Source organism: Camelus ferus, chromosome 36, assembly GCF_009834535.1.
Source record: "Camelus ferus isolate YT-003-E chromosome 36, BCGSAC_Cfer_1.0, whole genome shotgun sequence".
NCBI classification, from domain to species: Eukaryota; Metazoa; Chordata; class Mammalia; order Artiodactyla; family Camelidae; genus Camelus; species Camelus ferus.
Genome location: NC_045731.1, coordinates 11,371,785 through 11,398,945, shown reverse-complemented (window position 1 = coordinate 11,398,945; position 27,161 = coordinate 11,371,785). Strand labels below are relative to the sequence as shown.

Genomic DNA, 27,161 nt, shown 5'->3' with positions numbered 1-27,161 from the left:
GGCAGAAGATGACTCTGTATAGATAATGATCATCATAATCTAATTTCAGATGTTTTTCCACAATGTTTCTTTTGCTTTGCCTTTAACCAGTATGTAAAGTCTTTGCCTTTTAATATAATTATATCCCTCAAAAAGAAAATGAATGCATACTACTATACTAATGTAACATCAAGTTGGAAACACAAATTGTAAGAAAGTAAGTAAAGTAAGAAAAGTAAGAAATTAAAGAAAGAAAGTAAGAAACACAACACTACATGATCATATTGATTATATGAAATTGGGCCACTGACATTATGGTAAATAATATCCAGGAAAATGTTCATCTATAATCACTTAATTTTTTATATATATATATAACATTCTGTGTCACTGCAAACTCTGTTATATGATCTCATTCTGAAAGAGAGTATTATAAATATGAGAAAGGGGTTAGGGCTAAGCCAAAAGCAAAAAAGTTCTTTTGACTTTCATGCTGTTAAGTCTTAAACATAACACTGTATTCATTGTTTTGCATAAATTCATATAACTTATATAAATGTTTGTTTTTAAAACCTAAGAATGGCATCACCAGTATAGTTCAATAGCCCACCTAGTCTGACATCCTGTCTTAGACAGGGACCAATGGTGGCTGCCTCACAGGATAGCACAAACACATAACATAATGTATATAATTATGCACAAGTGCTCCAGATGGTAGTAAGATTATATTCTAAAAAAAAATGAAAGCAAATCCCAACCCCCATTCCTATTCTACAATTTCCCAAAAGGTGATGGGAAACCTCCAGTAAAGCATATAATATAAGCCAGTGCTTTGGTGACATGACAAATGACCAAGAAATGATCTCCTAAAATGAAAAGCTGCACTCAGAAAATAGAACCTAAGCTCATCAAAACTTATGATTTGTAAAGGGGGATGTCAATGAATTGAAAACTTCTGATTCACTCAATTAGATCCATACAAGAGATGAGCAAAATTTAACTAAAGCTAAAAAAAAAAAGTGCATCTTGTACCCAAGCCATCTATTTTGTGAAATGTAATACTGTTTTCTAGGAAGTATTATAAAATTCATATTTTTAACTCTTCAGAGGAATTATATTCACACCTGTTTTGTAATGGTTTTAACGTAAGCCTTGGATTTATTAAATGTTCAACTAAATGTGAAAAACCACATCATGAAAAAATCGTGGTTTAGTCCTTCAGGAAGTACTATTTCCTAAACAATTACAGACAAAAAATGCACTATAATTTTAAAGACTTTTGGAGAAGGTAATTCTCTTGGTAGTATACTTGGGTATTGATTTAACAATGTTTATAGCCAGGAAACAGTTCCTGACCTGAATTCTCCATGGTACAATTTAATTCATTTTCTCTTTTTCTGACCTCAAATAAGTTGTAGAAGATTAGGTCATATCATAATATTTTATGTATTTGAAAACCCTTATTAAGGTCTCCTTTTCCAGGGTAACTGCATTGTAGAACTATGAACCAAATAAGAATCCTGTACTGAATTCAGTCGTAGAATTTTTATGTGCTGTATATCATAGCCCAAGAGACAGATCTCAAAAATTACTCATCCATCATTTTTACCAAGCACCACTCCTCACCCAATATAATACACTCTTTCTCAAAAAGAAAAAAAATCTTTAAGAACAAACTTCAGAAATTTAGAAAGGAAGGCTTATGAGAGAAGAGCAAGGAACAATGCACACAGAACTCCACACGGACGCTGCTCTCTTCCCTAGGACAGGGCATCATTTAATGAAATGTGTCTCTCAGAATCCTGGGGGCAGGGCGGAAGCTGTTGTGCAGTATCTGCAGCTGTGTTGCTGTTGTTAACAGTCCACACTGCTTCCTTAGACCACAGGAAGCTGAAACACACAGAACAGAACTCACCTTATCAAGGAATTGGCCAAAGCAGGAGAGGAGTTACGACAGATCAAGCATCAAAACTGTTATTGAAAAGACTGCGCATCTTTAGGAATCTTCTCCTCAAGCAACTTGCTCACTCCGGGAAAGTGGTATCTATTTATGTTTCCAAACACGAATTTTTTTTAGGAATAAAAACTATAAGATAGGCAAATAAACTTTACTATAGGTAAATAAACATTAATAACTTACTTTTATTGCCCACCAAGGCAACCAGAGGCTGAGTTTCTGACTCCTCACTCACTTTCTTCACGACAGGTCACCAATCTTCTAAGTTCTCAAAGCTTTGATAATTTGTAGAATCATTTACCAAGAGGATTCCCTGTCACAAAAGAGTTACAGAATATTTGTAACACAATACTTGAAAAAATATTAATACCAAATGTGCTTAAGCAATACATACTACTAGTCGTCTAGCAGAGTGTCAAAATACAAACGTGGACTGTTTGTATCTGACTTCAGTTTAGTTCTTAGCAGACAGATAACACTAAATATTTTCATTTAAGATAAATCCAGCAATTAAAATACAATGCAAGCTAAATAATAATTTTATCTCTCTGTAAGTGGCTTCCCAATGAAATGTCTGGGACATGTTTGGTAAGTTACAATAAATATAAGAAAAGGTGGATCATATCACAAAGGTGGAAAAAAACTGTAAGGTCCACAAGTCTGCCTGTCACTTTCATGAGGTCAAACATTTCAACTTTCCGATAAATAACCATCGGCTCTGCTCTCTTTTTAAATATTTTCAAAAATGGAGATTCCATGACATCCCTTGATAGTCAATTTCAGTGTTTGACACAATTTTCTTTAAATGAAATAAGTCAACTTCCTCTTTTGGTCCTCAGTGCATCTGGAGAACAGCGTGAGAGTGTCCTCCTTATAATAACCCTTCATGTACTTGAGCTAAGTGACTCCTTTACCATCTCCTCTCCAGAATAAACCATCTCAATTCCTTAAACTTGCCTCAAAGGACCTATTTTCTCTCCCTTCGATCATAATTGTTGGTTCTTCCCAGGGCATGCTACATACAGCTTTTTGACATCCTCTTTAAAGTGAGCAAAGTAAAACTGGGCATGATACTGTACTAAGAGCCTGAACAAAGCCAAACGTAACAGAGGAATTGCTTCCTGCCTCTTATATATCATATTCCTTTTAATATTATGGCATATATTTGCCATTATTTTGTGTGGGAAGGAGAAGTGTGTACACACACACAAATAACAGTGCCACATTCTTGATTCTCATCCAATTTGTGGTTAAACACTTAATACAAAACCCTGCATATAGTATGTCCGGACCCTAATAGCATTTAGTCTCCTTCTGACTACTATTTTACACCTACTATGTACCAGACACATATTAATCTTCACAAAAGTCATGCAAGACTGGTATTACTACCCTCATTTTACTAATACATAGTGGTCAAAACACAAAGTAACATAGAGCCAGGGTTTGAATCAAGGACTGCATGAATATAAAGCCCACTCATTCATTCTAAAAACATTTGTCTGTCAACTGGAAGCCAAGCATTGTGCTGGGTACTAAGGATAAAAATCCCAACCTCAGGGAACTCACAGTCTTGCAGCAAAGCCAGGCACATAAACAGACAAGTATGTAACACAGAAGTCATGGCTAATCACATGCAGGTAAATATTAGTCAACCAGCTCCAGCATGTCAGGGGTAGGGAAGAGAGTGTTGTCTGTAACATTTGTCAGTTTCTGTAGTGCAAATGCTCCTCTGTGGCCATTTTCAAGCTATTCATGTCACTTTACTCAACTGAGTTGTGGAGGACACCACTATACGTAGCAAGAGCACAGAGAACAGAAATACACAGTAAAATAATTAGTAAGTGAAGCATTTTGCTTATATAAATCTTTGTTTTTAATATAATTTGAGTTTACATGTAATTTTTATTCATGAATGTATTCAACAACACGCTCACAAAAATTCCTCAAAATTTCACAGTTGACTCTCCCAGTCTGGCTCTAGCTTACTACCATTATGACCTTCCAGTACTATGCTTTTTTTTTTTCCTCCAGTTTTATTGAGAAATAACTGACATGCATCACTGGACAAGTTTAAGTCATACAGCATGATGGTTTCATTTACATATATTGCACAGTCTTTTGTTACTAATTACACTGAATCCTAAGCCACTTAGCCCCTCTGGATCTCAGGTTGTTTGCCTGTTGAATTAAACAGTCTCTAAGATCCCTGGCAGTATAATTATTCTATAATTTATAGCAAAATCGCTTGTCTGGCTTATTTCAGTAACTTATACATCTATTTCTGTGTGTCTTCCTAAATGCTTTGCAATAATGCTCAGTACAGAATTATTTGAAATAATGAGCATAATCCCACTTTTCTCATTAAGAGTAACACACCCGAATTGGCCTCTGAACAAAGCTAATATTTAATCTATTGACTCGACCTCCAGTTGACATGAGTGGTACAATATATTATGTTAAAAGAGCTCTGCCCTGGAAGTCAGATCACCGATCTTGGGCCACGCCTCTGTCATCCACTATTATAATACCTGTCATGCCTAAATGATTAAGTAAAGTAATAAAAATAGACTTATTTTAAAACTTAACATGCTACACAATTGCTGAGAACTTTTCAGATTATTCTGAATGAATATGAATCACATTTCAAGGCAACTTTGAGGTAGTTTTTACTGTCATAAATTGAGCCTTGATGGTGCCTCTTAAAGCTTAAAAATTTTAGAACCCTTCTACCAACATATTAAAATATCCATCAACAAAACATGGGTTAATATCTGAATGTAATGAAATGTATGCAAATAAAACAAAGCCAGCATCTCTTGATAATCAGTACTAGACAAGAGCTATACAATAAAAATTACATACCGCTGATCTAGACCAGGAGTTGGTAAACTGTGGCCCCCAGGTCAAATCCAGCTCATAGCCTGTATTTATAAATAAACTTTTGTTGAAATATAGTCATAGTCACTTGCTTAAGTATTATTAATGACTGTTTTTGCACTATGATAGCAGAGACAGTCTGACTTGCAAAACCTAAAATATTTTCTATTTGACTCTTTAAGGAAAAGTTGGCCAATTTTTGATCTAAACCAATGTGTCCCAATACTCTTCAGTCAGTGACACTTAGAAGTTGTCCAGGACTCATAAGAAAGAAGGATAACATCTTTTCATAAATCTGTCTATCTACCAACCCGAACACCTATCAGTTTATATATCCCTTTCTCAGTACTGTCTAATGTAAAAATTATGATTTTATCTTTGCTCCTAACATGACAATTTTGCACCAGTTTTGATCAATGTGGTGAAAATCTGAGAAGGGAAAATGAGAAAACCGAAGACCTTAAAATACAAAAGAAGTACTAGGACTTTTGGTTTCATGTAGAGAGCTCAAAAGTCATCACATCTGTCCTTATAGTAAGAAAGAAGCTGGACAAACTGAAAATCAATGACTTTTCTTGGACACAACAGAGAATTAAGTTTGCGTAGCAAATTGCTACCCTGAAATCTGGAGAGACAGGTGAATCCAGAGTCATAACCAATATCTGCTTACTTGAAACAAAAGACACTAGAGTCAGTAAATAGAAATATTTAAATGGTAATTTTGGTGAACTGCTGGAGGCTGAGTGTGGTCTAGTTTGAGAGTGAGAAACTCCGAGGGGAGAGGGCCTTTGGACATACTGTCATGGGCTTTACCTTTAGGAACCTACAAGATCCTCCTGGTAAAGAGTCAAGAAAAATCCCCTCACGGCTCTGGCCATGGGGAGGGAGAAAGTAACCACTGTAAAATACACCCAAGCATTATTCATAAAAAGGCATACTCTCCAAGAAAAAAGCCTAGTTAGAGTCTTCTATCACATGGGAGAAGGGCAGTTCCAAACTCCAGCCCCTTCTAGCCATCCTGTCTCACTTAAGTGGGAAAAGACAAGAAATATCTGTGAAGGTCACAGCCTAGGGACACATATGCACTGAAAGGCTATGATTTAATCATTAGCGTATAGACTGTTCCCCCTCCTCCATGCTTCACCACACACCATAAGGCTCCAGTATAATAGCAGCAGATTACATGTGAGAGAGCTGCAAGACACAAACTGCAACTAAGGAAGAGCTCTCTGTGATGGTCAAAAACACAAGGGAGGAAAGAGAAAACAAGCACGCTAGAGGGGTCTGATGCCTCTAACATCTAAAGCTTCAGCAAACATTAAACATAAACCAATTCCTGTTCAAATTAATGGCACACTTCACACTAAAGACCTATCTATTTGAATGCATATTGCTTGATACATCATGTCTAGTTTTCAACAAGAAAATAAGCATTAGAACCACATTCAAATATGAGACAGATTTTAGAATGATCAGACCAGGAATTTAAAATAACTGTGATTAATATTTCAGTGACTCTAATGGAAAAGGCAGACAACATGAAACAGCAGGTGGGCAACAGACACAAAGAGATGGACACTTTAAGGAATAATAAAAGGAAACACAAGACATCAAAAATATACTATAACAGAAATAAAGAACATCATTGAGGCTCATCAGTAGACTGGACACAACCTAGAAAAGAATCACTGAGCTTAAAGATAAGACAATGCAAACTTCCAAAACTGAAATGCAAAGAGAAAAAAGAAAACAAAACATCGAAGGATTATGGGACAATTCTGAATGGTGTGTCATACATGGAACCGGAATACCAGAAGGAGATGAGAGAATGGAACTTAAGAAATACTTGAAGTAATAATAGCCAAGAAACTGACAAAATTAAGACACCAAACCACAGATCCAAGAATCTCAGAGAGTATCAAGTAGGATAAATACCGGAACATCTACACTTAGGAACGTCATGTACTTAGAATTTGGACTGCACAAAACAAAACACAAAGAGAAAATCTGGAGCAAAGGCAAGGGGTGGAAGCCAAAAGGAGGGAAGGAATATCCTATGTAACAGGAACAAGGGTTAAGAATTATAGATAATGTCTCATCAGAAACCATGCAATTAAGAGAATAATGGAGTGAAATATTTAAAGTGTTGAAAGGAAGAAAAGGGCCAATCTAAAATTCTATATGTAAAATTATCTTTCATGAATAAGAAGAAATAAGACTTTCTCAGATAAACAAAAACTGAGAAAATTCATAGCTAGAAGACCTGCCCTAGAAGAAATGTTAAAAGAGATTCTTCAAGGAGAAGGAAATGATAAAGTTCAGAAACTCAGTTCTACATAAAGAAAGGAAGCATATCAGAGAAGGAACCAGTAAAGATAAAATAAAATCATTTTTCTTATTCTTAATTAACCTAAATATAATTATTTCATAAAAGTAACAATGTACTGAGTGATTATAGCATACAAATAAGTGAAATAATTGACAGTGGTGCCATTAGGGGCAGGAGGAATGAACTGAGAACATTCTTTCATTAAATATTTTAAGATCTACACAGGAAGCAATACAGTATCATATGAAGGTGAACTTAGATTAGTTTAAAATGTGTATTGAAAACTCTAGAGCAATTACTTAAAAAATGTTTTAAGTATAATTTACAGGCTAAAACCATGGGAAAGAGAAAGGGGCTGGGAAGCACAAAGAACAGAAAACAAAGAAACCAACTATATCAATAATCACTTTAAATGTGAATGGTCTAAATGTACCAACTAAAAGACATTGTCAGAATGAATGAAAAACCAAGACTCAACTATATGTTTTCTACAGGTAACACCTTTTATATATAAAGACATGGGTTGAACATCAAGGGATAGAGAAATATCATGCTAACACTAATGAAAAGAAAGCTACAGTAGCCATATTTCAGACAAAGCAGACTTCAGAATAAGGGAAATCATGAGATATCAAGATTAGCATAATGATAAAGGGGTTAATTCTCTAAGAAGACATAACAATCCTTTGTGTCTACACTCTTAACAACAGAGTATCAAAATATGTGGTGCTAAAATTGATAGAACTGTAAGGAATTCAAAATCCACAGGTCCACCAGTATAGATGGAGATTTCAACAGCTTTTTCATTAATTGATACATCAAGCAAGCAGAAAATCAGTAAGCTGACCTGGCTAACAGTAACAATCAGCTTCATCTAACTGACATTTATAAAACAGTCCCTCCAACAGCACGAAAATTTACACTCTTCTCAAGCTAATACAAAACATTCGCTATGATAGACTACATTCTGGGCCATAAAACATATGTTAACAAATTTATAAGAATAGAAATCATATCAAGCTTATTCTTAGATTACAATGGGATTAAACTAGAAATCAATAATAGAAAGACAGTTGGAAAAGCTCAAAATATTTGGAGATTAAACAACATACTTCTAAATAACACATGGATCAAAAAAGAAGTCTCAAGAAAAGTTTAAAATATCTTAAGCAAATAAAAATACAATCTATCAAAACTTGAGGATACAGCAAAAACAGAGCTTAGAGAAAAATGTATAACATCGAACAAATACATTAGAAGAGAAGAAACATCACTAATCTAAATTTCTGCTTTAGGAAACTGAAGAAGAAGAGCAATTTAAACTTAGTGCAAGCAGAAGAAAAAATAATTAGAGCAGAGATCAATGAAATTGAAAAGAGGAAAACAATAGAGAAAATTAACAAAACCAAAAGCTGGCAAAGCTCTAGCCGGGTTAACCAAAAAAAGAGAGAGAGACAAGAGACAGGGAGAGGGAGAGAGATCGAGACGGTCAAAGACAGAGACAAGAGTCAGAGTCAGAGACAGAGAGAGAGAGAGAAAGAGAAGGTACAAATTAATAACAGGTCATGACTACTGATTCCATAGACAATAAAAGGATAGTAAAGGAATAATATGAACAACTCTACAGCCAAAAATTTGATAACACAGATGAATCAATTCTTTGAAACACACACAAACTACCAAAACTCATACAAGCAGCCACCAACTCCCAGGGCCTCGACTCCCCAGCTCCAGCACACCGAAGCCAGACCTCTAAGTGCTCACCTCTTTGGGAGACTGTAACTTAAGTGCCCTCAAAGCATCAGTCAATCCAGACCTCTTGACTCCTTCCAGAAAACTGTCAGAAAGTATAACTCCCTCAGAAATGCAACACATGTTGGCAACGACTGAAGTCTGAGAAGAATCTACTGGAAACCGCTAGAAATGATTGTCTCTTGGCAGTCCGGTGGCCGTCTACACCCATCACCGTGTCTCATGTCTCTGATACCCTCTTCATCACCGATCTGTCCACCATTTGTCCTTCTCCTATGTCTTCACCCCCATACTGCCCTGTGCTTCCTCTTCCTAATTTATTCTCCAACTGCTTCTCTTCTTCCTAAATCTTTTTGCCATGACTTGTGGAAATCAGACTTCAAGTTTAATAAGTCCTTCTATATCCTCAAATTCTTCATTAAAAGCTGCCTCTATTTTCTATGCCTTAATTTCACTTTCCCCCCTGTAATTCCAAGATGATACCTCTTCTGCTTATAAGCCTCAAGACTTTTAATAAATTTTACATAATATTATGTAGTACTTTATTTTCATCTATTTAACTTATCACCATATCTAATAAGCATGAGTCAGTAAATCAAATGGATACCATTTTCAAAGGAATAACTGATAGCAGTCTTGAAGGAACAAACAGTGTGACAACAGAACCATAGTATAAGGTATTTCACAAATTTAGTTCTTAAATTTAACAGATACACTACACAGAATTAACCTTCCCCCAAAATGAGAGTTTCCCTATTTCCAAAACGCAGATATTTCCCCCCGATTTGTACAATAATCTTCTTTAGTTTTTAATTACATACAGAAATGAATTAAATCATAAAGCTATATAATAATCATAATAACATATACTTTGCTGTGTAAGTGCAATCTGTAAGAAGGAAGACTAATGCAAGCGAGGTCTGTAAGTACAATCAGTTATAAGTTGGCAAACATCCAACCAAAAAATTCATAGTGAAAGACAGCAGAGAGTCTCAGGCAGTGTGACTTTGAGACGTGCTCTCTCCCCAGCTGTCAGACAGGCAAATACCCTTTTGTTGGTGGTTAACAGGGTAGCTCATGTGTGGGGGACGCTGGCACAAAACAGTAGCCATGTTCTACCTCACAAATGGCTACACTTCACTGAGTTTATGCTCAGGGCAGTGTTTGCAAACCACTTAGATTCCAGGACAGAAGGAGCTACAAAAATGAAACACCCAAGTCCTCCTCTGAGGTTGGTTATTAGCCTCTGTCAGCCACAGGCTACAGGGCACTGAGCACTGTGCACTGTGTGTTCACTCGTAACCGCGATGAAAAATAGCCTACAACATCTTTCAGAAAGAAGACTCCTAGAAAATTTTAAGTTAATTTAAAATCTGGGAATTTAACTGGGACATACTTCAATTCTTAGAACTAGTTCTTGACAAAATACCTCATTAATTCTTTCTTGGGGGTCAATTCAATTTTGTTTTAACCAACGCTATTCAATACACTATCACTAAAATTTAATGCTACTGGCAGGAAAAAAAGTGAAGGGGGTAAAATAATCAGTTTTATTTGACTCTAAGTTAATTCCAAGCCTACTAATAGGTTTCTTTCTACATGATAAGAAATGCTTTAAAAAAAGAGATCTATAGCTTAATAGCCCAGATACATATAATTCTTTCTATACACATTACATAAGTTAGAGAACCTAAATTAAAATCCTAAATAATACATTATATTGATGTCTTCAAAACAGCTTGTCAAAACGCTTCTGAAAGATTTCTATCCTGTAGCATGTGCACGAAAATCCAAAATATTCACGAGAGAGGCAATATACAGCATCCACACCACCCATGATGCCAGTCCCTCATGGGTCCCCCAACAAATCTTTGAACCTCATTATCTGCAATGTCAATGAGGCGAAGCACTATTCCTCTGGTTACTCTAGAGGTCTGTGGAGGAAAAGGCTTATTCCCATCATCCTGTCTCTCTTATGGACCGTCACCCCCTGATGTCGCTGTGGTCAGGCCAAAACTGATTAAATCTCTTCAACCCAGAGCAGATATTTCCAGAAATGGCAGCCAAAAATTAAATGATGATGTCAGACCTGCGATATGAGACTAAATTATAATTTGTATTTGCTACAAAAGTCAATTATTTGAACCTTACTTTACACATTTGATATGACTTATTAGATGTTCATGCCTTAACTTCCACTGGGAAAATACGTTGTGTGACTTTTTAAATTCAATATATTTCAAATACTCATTTTAAAAAGGTTAAATACTTTTATTTTCATGCAAAATCTTTAAGCTCTATGAGGTTACATTTCTTGAGTTATAAAATTAAAGGTATTTGCCATACACTGTAAATAATATATTAAGCAAATACTTATTTTATGCCTACCATGTAATAATCTACTCTTCTAAGTGTTGGAGAAACCACAGTGAACAAAACAGATGACATCATGTCTTTTTTGAATTTACATTTTAATAGTGAATGAAGTTAGTAAAACACAAAACAAACAGAGGAGGCCTAACCATAATAAACAACATAAAAAAAAAAAAAAAGACATAGAAAAGGAGATGAGAATTTTAGCGGAGGGAGCTTTAAATTCAACCGGTCTCATAACGGCTTTGCTGAGCAAAGATGCAGGTTGAGCTCAGAAGTGCTCTCTAACACAGCGCACGGTATCTGGGGAACATAATGTCCTAGGTGGGGAAAGCAGCAAGCCCGTTGTCCCTGAAACAAGAGTAGGCTGGCATGTTGAGAACCTGCAAGGTGGTGAGCAAAGCTGAGCAAACAAGGAGAGTAATGGCAGATGATGACAGAGAAGGTAACATGGAGACCATATTATGGGGGGTCCTACTGATAAATGTAAGCACTTTGATTTTACTTTTAATAAAATAAGATGTTATTGAAAAATTTGAAGCAAAAGCATAACATGATGTGAACGTTTAAGTGTTGTTGAAGTAAATAATACACCATACAATTCACCCATTCAAAACGCACAATTTAATGATTTTTAAATTATTATAGGGTTGCACAACCATCAGCACAATCTAATTTTATAGAATTTTTGTTTTCAGAAAAAGAAAACATTCGCAGTCACTCATTGCCCCTTTCTCTGCTTTCCTCTCTCCAAGTCCTTAGCAACCATCAACCCTCTGTTTCTATGGATTTGCTTTTTTCACTTAGCGTAGCTCTCTCAAGTTCTGTCCAGGTTGTTGCATGTATCAGTTTTGTCCCTTTTTACTGCTGAATGTTACTCAGAATATTATTCAGCATTGTTGTATGTACATGACACATTTTTTTAATCCACTCACCAGTTGATGGGCATTTAGGTTGTTTTCATTTTTTGGTTACTGTGAAAAAGGCTCTTATGAATATTTATGTACAGTATTTTTAGACACATATTTTTAGTTATCTTGGATATACACCTAGTAGTGGAATTCACACATCATGTGGTAACCCTGTTTAACATCTTGAAGAACTGTTACACTGTTTTCCGAAGTGGCTTCACCATTTTACATTCCCAATAACAGGGCATAAAAGCTCTGATTTCTCCAAATCTTTGTCAGCGATTCATAGTACGTTTTGTCCACATCCTAGTGAAGTGAAGTCTCATTGTAATTTGATTGAATTTTCCTATGACTAATGACGTTGAACAGTTTTTCTTGTGTTACTGGCCATTTGAATATCTTCTTTGAAGAACTGTATACTCAAATGCTTTGTACCTTCTTAAATTGAGTTAATTGTCTTTTTGTTTATGAGTTGTATGGATTCTTTATATATTCTGGACACAAGTCTCTTATCTGAAAAATGATACTCAAATATATTCTCTAATTCTACAGGTTGTCTTTTCACTTACTTACAGTATTTTCAACAAAGTAAAAATTTAAAGCTGGATACAGTAAAATGTTCATTTGTCACTTGTATTTTTGATATGATTATCTAAGATTTTGTGACTACTGCAAGCCAGTAAATATTTATGCCCATATTTTCTTCTAATAGTTTCATGGGGTTTATCTATTATATGTGAGTTTATGATTCATTTTGAGATACTGTTTTATGCACAGTGTGAGATAGAGATCAAACATCATTCTTTTCCATGTGTACATTGACTTGTCTCAGCACCATTGTTGCAAAGACTGCACTTTCCCCAAATAAATTGTCTTGAGATTCTTGTTAAAATTATTAGCCATAAATGTAAGAGTTTATTTATAGACTCTCAATTATATTCTTAAATATGTATATTATGTTTATGTCAGTACATCAGTGTCTTGATTATTGGAGCTTTGTTGTAAGTTTTGAAATCAAGATATGTGCCTTCCAAATCCCAGTGGGTCATAGTGTATAATCCTTTTTATATGTTGATATATCAGTTTGCTAGTATTTCACTGAGAAATTTTGTGTCTGTATGCATAAAAAATCTTAGACTCCAGCTTTTTTTTTTCTGAGACATTATTGTCTGTTTTTAGTATTAGAGAATTTCTGACTCCATAGAGTGAGTTGGGAAATATTCCCTATCTTTTTTTTTTGGATGATTTGGTAAAAGATTGGTATTATTCTTTGAAAGTCTGGTAGAATTCAACAGTAAAGCCTTCTAAATCTGGATTTTTCTTTGTGAGAAACTTTTAATTATGAATTTAATTTCTTTACTTGCTATAGATCTATCTATATTTTCTAGTTCTTTTTAAATAATTTTCCTTAATTCATTTCTTTATAGAATTTGTCCATTTTAACTATTATCTTGTTTTTTGCATACATACTGTTGTCAACAGCATTCGCTAACGATCTTTATAATTTCTGTAAAGTTCATACCTATGCCCCTATCTTCAGCTTAATTTTAAGAATTTCACCTCATTTCTCTCTCTTGTTTCCCTTGGTCAACTGAACTAAAGATCTGCTAATATTCTTTATCAATATTTATTTCCACTTTATGCATTAGTATTACTTTCTTTCTGCTTTCTTTGGGCTTAGTTTCCTCTTTTTCTTGTTTTTTTTTTTTTTTTAAGTAAGAGTGTTATTGATTTGACATCTTTCTTCTTTTCGAATACAGATATTTACAGCTAAAAATATGCCTCTGAATGCTGCTTTAGCTTCATCCAATATGATTTCATATGTTTTATTTTTATTTACTTCAAAGTATTTTCTTATTTCCTTTGTGATTTCTTTTTTGGCACATTGGTTATTTAATAGTGTGTCTTTTAATTTCTTCATATTTATGAATTTATGAAATAACACATGTTTTAAAGAATTTCTATTTGTAATTGCATTATGGTCAAGGGACATATTTTATACTTCAATTCTTTAAAAATTATTGTTAGTTTTTTTATAGCCTAGCATACAACCTGTCTTGGAGAGGCTCCTTGTGTGCTTGGTAAGAATATACATTCTGCTGCTGTTGAGTAGAGTGTTTGATAGACTCCTGTGAAGTCTAGCTATTTTATGGTGCTGTTCAAGTGTTTTGTTGATCTTCTACCTAGTTGTTTCTTTCCATTAATGAAAGAGAAATATTAAAATCTTTGTTATTGTTAAGTTATCTATTATTCCCTTCAATTACACCCATTTTTCCTTCATGGATTCTGGAGTTCTTCTTATAGATATATGTAGATTTACAAACGTTGTATCTTCTTGGCAGATTGATCCTTTTACCATTTAGAGATATGCCTCTTTATCTTTAGTAACTTTTTGTTTTAAAATCTGTTTTATTTCGATATTTACCTGGCCACTCTAGCTCTCCTTTATAATTACTGGTTGTATGGCATATCATTTTCCATTATTTTACTTTCAACCTATTAGTATTTTTAATGTAAAATATGTCTCTTATAGATAGCATAATGTTGGATTTCTTTTTTTAATGGGAGGAGGGCCAGTTAGCCAATCTATTTTTGTCTTCAGTTGAGTTGTTTAATCCATTAACATTTAATATTGCTGATAAGGTTGGATTTACATCTAACACTTTTTGTTTGTTTGTTTTCTACATGTTTCATGGCATTTCTGTTGCTCTATTTCTCTTCTATTGCCTTCTTTTTATTAAGTGGATATTCTCTAGTATAACGTTCAATTTTTTCCATAATTTATTAAAATTTATTTTTTAAGTTTTCTTTATTCTTAGTGGGTGTTGTATGGCTTACAATATATATCTTAACTAATCAGAGTCAACCTCAAATTTATACTGAATTAATTCTTGTAAAAATAAGAAGTTTAATTCCATAGATCTCCAGTCCCTTTCCCCTCTTTTTGGTACTATTATTTTATATATATTATATTAAATATTAAAAATAGAATTATATTTATATACAATAACTATACTATATATAATACATATATTAGCTCAATGACTCTTGAATAGCACAGGTTTGAATTGCATGGGTCCATTTATACATTTTTTTTCCAAAAAGTATACTGGAAACTTTTTTACAGATTTGCAACAGTTTGAGAAAATTCACAGATGAACCACAATGGCCTAGAAATATTTTAAAATATTATTTAATTTAGATGTCATGAGTGTATAAAATACATGTAGATATTAGTATATATTAACATAGGCATCAGGTAAGTGATATATAATATAAAATTAATTATGTGTTAATTTTCTTACTTCTTATATCTTTGTCTCCAAAGAATTAGATTATCATATAGTATGTCTTTCTTATAATTGGAGAAGCTGTGAGTCTATTATCACAGGTAAATGTTTATTTTAAAATGTATTTTTAATAGTGTATTACAAATATAAGTGTAATTCTGTATGCCATAAAAAAGTTTATAATTCTTTCATTAGTCTATAGGCAAGCCACTGTGAAGAAATCCAATTGACTACACTAAGCAACTATAAAGCAACCATATTGCTGTTTCTTCATTATCGATGCATAAACTTCATATACCTGTAAGTATTTATGAACTTCCTCTACACATTATCTTTTCATTTTTCATGTCTAGTGTTAGTAATATGTATACTATTTATAGTGCTTTATATCATATAAGGCAACATTGACTCAGGTACTGACAAAGACTCATCTTGTAAACAGACATAAACATACAGTATTGATAAACACAGTACAGTGCTATAAATGTATTTTCTCCTCCTTATGATTTTCTTACTACATTCTTTTCTCAAGCTTACTTTATTGCATAAATACAATACAAAATACACAACTTACAAAATACGTGTTAATCAACTATGTATGTTATCAGTAAGACTTCCGGTGAACAGTAGGCTTTTCATAGTTAAGTTATTGGGATCCAAATTTATAGATGGATTTTCAACTGCTTGGGGGCTTGGCACAGTTAACTGCTGCATTTTTCAAGGGCCAATTATATATACAAAATTTATAAAATTTAAACCCAATAATGCATTGTTAAAATTATTAATTTATATACTTGCTATAGATTGAATGATTTTATCCACCCCCCTCCCCCAAATTCACGTGTTGAAATCTTAATCCTCAATGTGATGATATTTGGATATGAGGCATTTTGGAGGTAATTAGATTTTGAGGATGGAGTCCTCGTGATTGAATTAATATAAGAGACACAAAAGAGCTTGCTTACTTTTTCTCTGTTTTCTGCCATGTGAAGATACAATGAGATTTCCATCTGCAAGCCAGGAAGCAGGCTCTCACTAGACACCAGATATACTAGCATTTTAATTTTGGACTTCTTTGTCCCCTGAAATATGAGAAATAAATATTTGGCTTTTAAGTAACTCAGTCTATGGCAATTTGTTACAATAGTCCAAACCAACTAAAATAATAATCATGTATCATTTTTATTATATAAGTTACAAGAGTACAATATAATCATTCATAATTCTTATAGGTCACACTGCATTTATAGTTATTGTAATATATTGGCTATATTTCCTGTGTTGTACAGTATATTTTTGTAACTTATTTTATACCTAATCATTTGTACCTTTTAGTTCTCTGCCCCTGTATTTCCCCCTCCCACCTTCCTTCTCCCCACTGATAACCACTCGTTTGTTCTCTATATCTGTAAGTATGCTTCTTTTTTTGGTATATTCACTAGTTTGTTGTATTTTTTAGATTCTACACGTAGGTGTTGTAATACAATAATTCTCTTTCTTTATCTGACTTATTTCATTTAGCATAATGCCCTCCAAGTTTTTCCACATTGCTGCAAATGATAAAAATGTCATTCTTTTTATGGCTGAGTAGTATTCCATTGTAATGTGTGTGTGTGTGTATACACACACAGAGAGACACACACATATATATTATTGTGATATACGTATATGTAAAGATACATACATCTTCTTTATCCATTTATCTGTTGATAGGCACTTAGGTGGCTTCCATATCATGGTAAATGGAAATAATACTGCTATGAACATTGGGTAAATGTACTTTTTCATATTATGTTGGTTTGTTTATTTTTGATATATATCCAAGAGTGGAATTGCTGGCTCATATGATAATTCTATTTTTGGTTTTCTTGAGAACCCTCCATACTGTTTTCCACAGTGGCTGCAACAATTTTGATTCTCACCAACAGCATATGAGGGTTCCCTTGTCTCTACATCCTTGCCAACATTTGTTATTTGTGTTTCTTTTTGATGATAAGCATTCTGACAAGTGTGAAGTAATATCTCATTGTGGTTTTTATTTGCATTTATGTGATGATTATTGATGTTTTAGCATATTTTCATGTGCCTCTTCACCATCTGTATGTATTCTTTGGGAAAAAATGTTTATTCAGTTTTACTGCCTATTTTTAAATTAGGTTGTACTCTTGCTTTTGATGTTGAATTATATGAGCTCTTTACATATTTTGGGTATTACACCCTTACCAGTCACATCACTTGCAGACATTGTTTCCCATTGTGTAGCTTGTCTTTTTATGTTGCAGGTGGTTTCCTTCACTGTACAAAAACTTTTAAGAATAATTAGGTCTCATTTGTTTATTTTTACTCTTATTTCCTTTGATTTAGGAGACAGATCCAAAAAATAGTGCTGTGATTTGTGTGAAAGAGTGTTCTGCCTATGTTTTCCTTTTGAAAAGTCTTACACTTAGGTCTCTAACCCAATTTGAGTTTATTTTTGTATATGGTGTTAGAGAGTGTTCTAATTTTATTATTTAACATGTAGCTGTCCAGTTTCCCTTATGTATCTTTTAATAATGCTGAGAGAATAAATGAAGCCAAGTTAGTTTTGTGGAGTTTGTTATATTAAAGTTCTTATTCCCCCATTCTGATTCTCTTCATTTATCCCTGTGGATCTATGTTAACAACTGATTTTGTTTTCTTACTCCCATCCAATTTTCCCCCACCCATCTCCTTTGTCTTGTTGTCAAATATACTATAGAATTATTAATGCAATTATGTGTCTATCATTTTAGGCAATTCATTTTTGAAATCAGGAGAAGTGTCAGGAGAAGTAAGAAGAAGAAATATGCAATTATATGGCATTTTGTAATTACATACATACTTAATTTTATTGGCACTCTTTCCTTTTGTGGCTTGAATTATTGTCACTTGCTTTTACTTTTTAATTTTTTCCCTATTTTTACTTTTTAACCACCTTTATTGTGGTATGGCTACTATACAGTAAACTATACATATTTCAGATGTACAATTTGATGAATGTTGATAAATATATAGCAGTGAAACTAACAATACAATCAAGACAGCTAACATTTCCATCACTCCCAAAGGGGTGCACATTTTGAATTCCCAATTTTTCCCTTCCCAACCCTTTATCCCCTGATAACCATAAGTATTTGTTTCTCTATATCTGTGACTCTGTTTCTATTTGGTAGATAAGTTCATTTGTGTTTTTTTATTTTTTGTTTTTTGTTTTGCTTTCACATATAAGCAGTATCACATGTGGTATTTTTCTTCCTCATTCTGATTTACTTCACTTAGAATGACAATCTCCAGGTCCATTCATATTGCTGCAAATGGCATTGATCACTTTTTATGTCTGAGTAGTATTCCATTGTGTGTGTGTGTGTAATATATATATAATCACATCTTCTTTATCCAGTCATCTGTTGATGGACATTGGGGTTGTTCCCGTGTTGGGGCTATAGTAAATAGATCTGCTGTGAACACTGGGGAGCATGTGTCTTTTCAGGTTGTATTTTCCTCCAGCTATATGTCCAAAAGTGAGATTGCTGGATTCTATAGTAAGTCTATTTTTAGTTTTTTGAGGAATCTTCACACTGTCCTCCATACTGGCTGCACCAATCTGCATTTCCATCAGCAGTGTAAGAGGGTTCCTTTTCCTCCACAGCCTCTCCAGCATTTATCATTTGTGGACTTTTTAATGATGGCCATTGTGACTGGTGTGAGGTGATATCTCATTGTAGTTTTGATTTGCATTTCTCTAGCAGTTAGTGACGCTGAGCATCTTTTCATGCTCAACCATTTGTATGGCCATCTGTGTGTCTTCTGTGGAAAGATGTCTATTTAGGTCTTCTACTCATTTTTCCATTGGGTTGCTTCTTTTTTTGATATTAAGGTGTATGACCTGTTTGCAGATCTGAAAATTAGTCCCTTGTCACAAATATCTTCTCCCATTCTGTGGGTCTTTTTTCATTTTGTTGATGGTATCCTTAAATGTGCAAAAGCTTTTAAGTTTAATTAGATGCTCTTTGTTTACTTTTCCTTTTATGTCCATTCCTCTAGAATCTGATTCTAAAAACCTATTTCTGTGATTTATGTCAAGGAGTGTTCTGCCTGTTTTTCTCTAGGAAATTTTTAGTATCTGGTCTCAAATTTAAGTCTTTAATCAATTTTGAGTTTATTTTTGTACATGGTTAGGGAATGTTCTAATTTCAGTCTTTTACATGCAGCTGTCCAGCTTTCCCAGCACGACTTATTGAAGAGACAGTCTTTTCTCCATTGTATATTCTTGCCTCCTTTGTCATAGATTAATTGACCATAGGTGCGTGGGTTTATTTCTGGCCTTTCTATCCTGTTCCATTGATCTATGTGTCTGTTTTGTGCCATACCATACTGTTTTGATTACTGTAGCTTTGTAATATAGTTTGAAGTCAAAGAGCATAATTTCTCCAGCTCTGTTCTCCTTTTTCAAGACTGTTTTGGCTATTTGGAGTCATTTGTGTTTCCGGACAATTCTGAACATTTTTGCTCCAACTGTGTGAAAAATGTCATTAATAATATGATAGTGATTGCACTGAATCTATATATTGCCTTGGGTAGTATGCTTATGTTAGCAATATTGATTCTTCCAATCCAAGAACACTGTATATCTTTTCATCTTTTGATGTCATCTTCAATTTCTTTCTTCAGTGTCTTATAGTTGTCAGAACTATGCCTCCTTGGATAGGCTTATTCCTAGGTATTTCATTCTTTTTGGTGTGATGATAAATAGGATTGTTTCCTTAATTTCTTTTTCTGCTGTCTTGTTAGTGTATAAAAATGCAACTGATTTCTGTATATTAATTTTGTATTCTGCAACTTTACCAAATTCATTGATGAGCTCTAGTAGTTTTCCGGTTGCTTCTTTAAGGTCTTCCATGCATAGTATCATGTCAGCCTTGAACAGTGACAGTTTTATTTTATTTTTTTCTTTTTTAGATCTGGATTCCTTTTATTTCTTTTTCTCCTCTGATTGCTATGGCTAGGACTTCCAAAACTATGTTGAATAAAAGTAGCAAGAGTGAGCATCGTTGTCTTTTTCCTGACCTTAGAGGAAACACTTTCAGCTTTTGACCATTATGATGTTAGCTATGGGTCTGTCATATATGGCCTTTATTATATTGGGGTATATTACCTCTATCCCACTTTCTGGAGAGTTTTCATCATAAATCGATGTTGAATTTTATCAAATGCTTTTTCCACATCTATTGAAATGATCATATGTTTTCTGTTCGTCAGTTTGTTAACATGGTGTGTCACATTAATGTGAGGAAAACTCCTTGCACCCCCGGGATAAACCCTATTTGACCATGGGGTAGGATGCTTTTAATGCATTGCTGGTGTCAATTTGCCAGCATTTTGTTGAGGATTTTTAAATTTATATTCATAAGTGATATTGGCCTGCAATTTTCTTTTTGTGTGCGTGATATATTTGGTTTTGTTGTAAGGGTGATGTTTACCTCATAGAATGGGTTTGGAAGTGCTCCTTCCTCTGCAATTTTTTGGAATAGTTTCAGAGGGATAGGAGTTACTTCTTCCCTAAATATTTGGTAGAATTCACCTGTGAAGTCATCTGGTCCTGGACTTTTGTTTGTTGGGAGTTTTTAAATTACCAATTCAATTTTGATTTCTCCATCAAATCTGTAGGAGAGCCTTGCTGGATAGAGCATTGTTGGTTGTAAGTTTTTCCCTTTCATCATTTTAAATGTATCACACCACTTCCTTCTAGCCTGTGGAGTTTCTGCTGAGTAATCAGCTGAGAACCTTAAGGGAGTTCCCTTGTATGTTATGTGTTGCTTTTCTCTTGCTGAGTATAGTATTTTCTCCTTATCCTTAATCTATGTCAATTTGGGTTAATCTTGTGTGGAATTCTCTGAGCTTCCTGGACTTGGGTGACATTTTTTCCCCACAAGTTAGAGAAGTTTTCAGCTATTATCTCATCAAATATTTTCTCAGGTCCTTTCTCTCTTCTTTTCCTGGTACCCTTATAATGTAAATATTAGTGTACTTCATGTTGTCCCAGAGTTCTCTTAAACTATTCATTTTTTCTTTCTCTCTCTCTCTTTTCTTTTTTTTTTTGTTCTGTTCTGTTGTAGTGATTTCCACTAATCTGTATTCTAGCTTATTGATCTGCTCTTCTCCCTCATTTTTAGTCTTTTCTTGGTTCCTTCTAGTCTATTTTTCACTTCAGCAGTTGTATTCTTCAACTCTGTTTGGATATTCTTTATGTTTTCTAACTCTTTACTAAAAACTACCCTCTGTGTATCTATACTCCTCCTGAGTTCCCTGAACATCTTCTCCATCATTATTCTAAACTCTTACTTGGCTAGATTGCCTGTCTCTTTAACACTTATTTTTTCTTCTGGGATTTTATCTTGTGCCTTGGCCTGGGAAATATTCCTCTGCTGCCTCATATTGTCTAACTTTCTATTTGTATTTTTAGGTAAGTCAGTTTCATTTCTTGACCTTGAAGAAGTGGCCCTTTTTGGGAGAAACCCTATGCATCCTAGCAGTACACGTCTCTCTTGTCATCCAAGGACCAGGGTCCAGCTGGGCCCTAGGTAGAGTCTGGCTTGTGTTTGCAGATTTCTCCCACAAATTTGGGATTGTTGTTTTCTTATTTCTGGTATGTGTTCCCTGGTGGATAAAGCTGAACTACAGGCTTCTGTAGGTTTCCTGGCAGGAGGACATGGTGTCTGCTCACTGCTAGGTGGAGTTTAGTTCTGGCTTTTGGATGGATAGGGCCATGCTTAGTTGCATGTCTAAAGGTGGCTGTGCACTCAGGAATACTGCTGATAGGTGGGGCTGAGTTCCTACCCAGTTTGTTGTTGGGCCTGAGGCTTCGGAACACTTAAGCCTTCCAGCTGTTGGTTGGGGCTAGGTCTTGGTGTTAATGATTTAAGCAAGATGTCAGTCTTCTAGAAAATTCGTGTAGTTGAACACTCCCCAAATATCTGCCACCAGCTTTTGTGTCCCCAAGGTGAGCCATAGCCACCCCTTTTCTCAGAAGACCTTTCAAATTGAGCAGGCAGGTCTGGCCCAGTTTCCTACGAAGTCACTGCCTGTGCCCTTGGACATGGTCCATGTGAAATTCTTTGTTCATGTCTCAAGAGAGTGAAGTCTCTTTTTTCCCCATTCCTGTGGAGCTCCTGGAGATGAGCTCTGCTAGCCTTGAAAACCAGATACTCTGGTGTTTCCGTCTTCCAATGCCAAAACCCTGGACTGGGGAGCCTTATGTGGGGCTCAGAACTCTCACTCCTGTGGAAGGGCCTCTGTAACTTAATTATTCTTCAGCTCATGGGCAGCCTATCCAGGGGCTATGGGGCCTGATTGTATCATGAGCACACCCCTCCTACCATCCCACTAAGACTCCCTCTTTATGCTTCCAGTTGAAGAGGGGTTTTTTTTGCTAGGTTTTAGTCTTTTTCTTCCCTGATGGTTGTTTAGTAGTCAGTTGTGCTTTTGTTGTAGTTGTGAGGACAGGTGAGCTGGTGGTCCTACTATTCCACCATCTTGACTGGAAATCTCTGTCCTTTATTTATTTATTTATTTATTATTTATTTATTTATTTTCTATTGTAAACTTTCTGTTAGCAATTTTTGCTTTAATATATGGAATACATTAATACCTCGCATGACATATATGAAGCCAAATTACACTAACTTAGTTGTTTACAGCCTCAAATCTTACTCCCAGTACACATTCCAATAAATTTATTCTGTAAAAGCAATACTTTTTTTTGTTTTTGATTTTGTTTTATTACAGTAAACTTTTCAACTACAAACCTCGAATACATGAAAGATAATCCAAGGACAAGCATGACAGGACTGATAAAACCCAACTGACTAAACGTGTTCTCACAATATGAACTGGCATAAAAATAAGTAAAATTCTCTATTATCACAATAGCAACAGTAATGTACACAGAATAATGGTTTGTGGGTGAATATTAACTATTCTAACTCTAATTCCAAAAGAAAACAGTTCATTTAAAAGTCTATTTTAAAAGTCAACACTCTGTCTGATTTCCCATAGGGCTACTGTTGATTCCAGCTTCAAAATGTAAAGTATCCACCTTGAGTGATTAGCTCAGCTTGTCTTGGCATGGGGAAAAAAAATCATCACCTTTATTTTGGAGTAACACAAAATGACTCACTAACTTCACATATAGAAACTGAGTCTGTGTGCGTAAGGACATGAGTTTGGAGAAGTATGAGCGGTCAACTAGCTATTTCTAATACGGAGTAGATATTTTACAGTATGATTAAACTTTACACATGGCCTCAAAACTGAAGGACAATTTTAAGTTTATCTTCAATATGCCAACGTTATATATCTAGGAATTGGTTCCTGGGTTCTGTCACAGAGAATAAATCCCTTAAGCATGATGTTGAGTGGTCATTTCAAAAAGAATGCTAATTCGTATTTAACTGAGTGTTTGGTGATGGCGGAATAAAGGCAGGGCTGATGAATGTAACTGCCTTGATAAAGAGTCCTAGACATGTACAAGCTTGTGCAAAAATCTTGATAATACTTAATAGTTAAGGGCAACTTCATGCAACCAAATAATATGAAATTAAATCAATAATTTTTAAAAAAGGCTAAAATGTCTTTCTTTCCCCCAAACACAACGGAGAGGAATGTGAATAATGACATACAAACTGGGGTTCTGTCAATGACAACGAAGACTATGTGTTGCTTCATAGCAAATCCAAGAATATTAGACAACCAAACGTATAACCTTCTTGTGGCTTTCTTTACATGCAGCATTCCTTGTGGTAGTTAGGTCCCTTCACTGGTTTTCTGCAAGTCTAAAGTGTTTCTCGTGTCATCGCCAGCATCTCCACCCTCAGAGCTGCTTTTATTTTCCTCTTTGCAGTCCTTGTCATCTTCATATGCTGGAGATTTCCAGGATTGTTTAGAGAATTTCTTTGAAGTATATGACTTCTTCCGTTTTGACCCTGGTTTTTCACTCTTTCTTTTGTTTTGTCCATCTTCTACTCTATCACCTTCTTCCTCACGGCCTGCAGCTGCGGGATCCCGCCTTCTCCTCAGTTTCTGAGGAGCTCTGGTGCTGAACTGCCTGATGTGCAGGAAACTCTACTCCTGGGCTGTTTTCTATTTCCCATAACCCCTCATTAAACCCTTTCCATTTGTTTGACTTTGCAAACTTGCCTTAGTTTTTCTTATAAGGGAAAAGGTCTTTGGGATCTAGAAATGGGAGTTTCATGGGTGCCAAAAAAATAAGAGGATACTTATTTGCCGGAGGCCTCACAGCTCCCTCTGGGAGTTCATCAATCCGGGCGGCCAGTGCGGGTAGCCCTTCATCTTGGTGAAGACCAGGTCGCACGCCTCTTCCTCGCGGGGCCGCGGACGTGCCTCCCCGGCCGCTCCCCTTCTGGGTCGTCTTTGGGAGCCGCGAAGATGCTGGGAGTCCCCCCACCCCCGTCTCTCCCCGCCTCCCCCCACCTCGTCCGCGGACTGCGCCGCGCTCCCCGCCGGCCTGGAGCCGGCTAGCGGGCAGACAAGCGGCCGCTTGGACGAGGGGAAGCGGCGAGGCGGAGGCTGAGGTCGGGGGGGGGGGGGCGGGGGGGGGGCGCGGCAAGCCCGGCAGATCGCCACCTGGCAGCAGGGACGGGAGCCCCCGGCCGCTCGGCTCTCGCTCTCGCCCGCCGCCTCCGCCGCCGCCGCGCGCTTGCTGCTCACAGGCGCCACCGCCTGCCTCCCTCCCGGGCTCCCGGGCTCCACCGAGTTCCCCTTTCCTCTTTTTAAGTTAGCAGTTTTATTTATTTTTCCACAGGACTTTGGTATCATTCATGCTTTCCAAACTCTTCCAAGATTTCTAACAGTAGTTTCTGAGATCACTTGCTTTTAGACTGAAGCGCTTCCATTAGCATTTCTTTTAAGATAAGTCTGCTAGCAATAAATTCTACTTTTTGTTTGTTTTATAAGTTTGGAATGTATTTATTTTTTTTTATTTTTGAAATATGGTTTTGTTGGATTTAAGATTCTTGGTTGAGAGTTTTTAAAGTTTTGCATATGTTTTCCCACTGCCTCCTTGTCTAATGATGTGTGAACTGTTAATCTGAATGGGGTTTCCCCCATATGGAATACAAATTCAACTGTAGCCTGTAGGTGGATCAAAAATAGATGAGAACCTAGGGAAGCAATTAGTATTAAAAAAAAAAAGTTGGGAGAGGGTTGTGGGTTAAATATATGTAGGAAAAATGGGCTTAATCTGGTAGCAGAAAAACCGTATCATCCTCATTTCTTGGTGCTATATTCTAAATTAGAAAAAATTGAAAATCACTGCAGAGGTATTTCTTTTTTTTTTTTTCTCACAATCATCTGTCTTTAGTTTTATTTCAAAAGAGATAGCTATGCAAAATGCTTTTTATGCTTATTTTTCTATCCAAAGTAAGAGTCTTAATTGACTGTTGCTTCTAAACTAACTTCTTACTGATATTCTTAGACAATCCTTGGAGAAATAAAATTTTCATCACATATTTGTTATTATAGAAAAATCATTATAGTTCTAATTAGTATATAAATGGTTTTCAAAGTCGCCTTCTTTATAATACAAAATAATTTACTTTTCCAATGAAAATTTTTATTTCAGAAAATATCAAACTGATTAGATTTTTGAAAGTCTTGAACATTATGGCAGCATCTGTATTTTCCTCTTCCTCACAGGAGACAAAGGGAAGAAGAAATAAAGTGGGTGACAGAGCTCGCTCTTACTTGCATTCTTCTGTGAATGTAACTATAGTCCTTTCTTTCCCCAAGTCTTTGATCTTGTCTCCTCTTTCTTCTTCTTTTTTAAAATTGATTGGCTGGTTAATTATTCAGTGTATTTATGTCAAAATAATTGTTCCTTAACAGGAGGGGAAAGAGGAGAATGAAACCATTTATTCATATAACAAGAACTTATGAAACAAGTTTAATAAAATTTTAGTAAAAGTCCAATATGATTTTTAAAGATGACTATCAGCATTATTCGAAAATACTGAGTATGAACACACGTCTATCAATCATCACTTTAAATGTCAATGGACTAAATGTTCCAATGAAAAGACACAGAATGGCAGACTGGATAATGAAACAAGAACTAACAACGTGCTCCCTACAAGAAACCTACTTTAAAGTAAAGGACATTCATAGAGTGAAAGTGAGAGGATGGAAAAAGACATTTCCTGCAAAATGGAAAAGACAAGAAAGTGAGGGTAGCACTACTCATATCAGACAAAATAGACTTTAAAACAAAGGCCATAAAAAAAGATAAAGGACACTATATAATGATCAAAGGAGCAATACAAAATGAGGATATTACACTTATTAACATATTTGCACCCAATATAGGAACGCCGAAATGTATAAAACAGATACTAACAGACAAACGGAGAAATTGATGGGAATGCAATGATAGTAGGAGACTTTAACACCCCATTCACATCATTGGACAGATATTCCAGACATAAAATCAATAAGGCAATTGAGATACTAAATTACACAATAGAGCAGTTAGACTAAATGGATATTTTCAGGACATTACATCCCCCCAAAACAAAATATACATTCTTTTCAAATGCACATGGAACATTCTCTGGGATAGATCACATACTTGGACACAAAAGAAGCCTCAACAAATTTAA

General features: G+C 35.2%; 1 pseudogene; it reads right to left on the bottom strand.

Moving 5' to 3' along the window:
• Nucleotides 1–24,198: 24,198 nt before the first annotated feature.
• Nucleotides 24,199–26,747, bottom strand: LOC116661782 (annotated as a pseudogene).
• Between the last annotated feature and the right edge of the window lie 414 nt (nucleotides 26,748–27,161).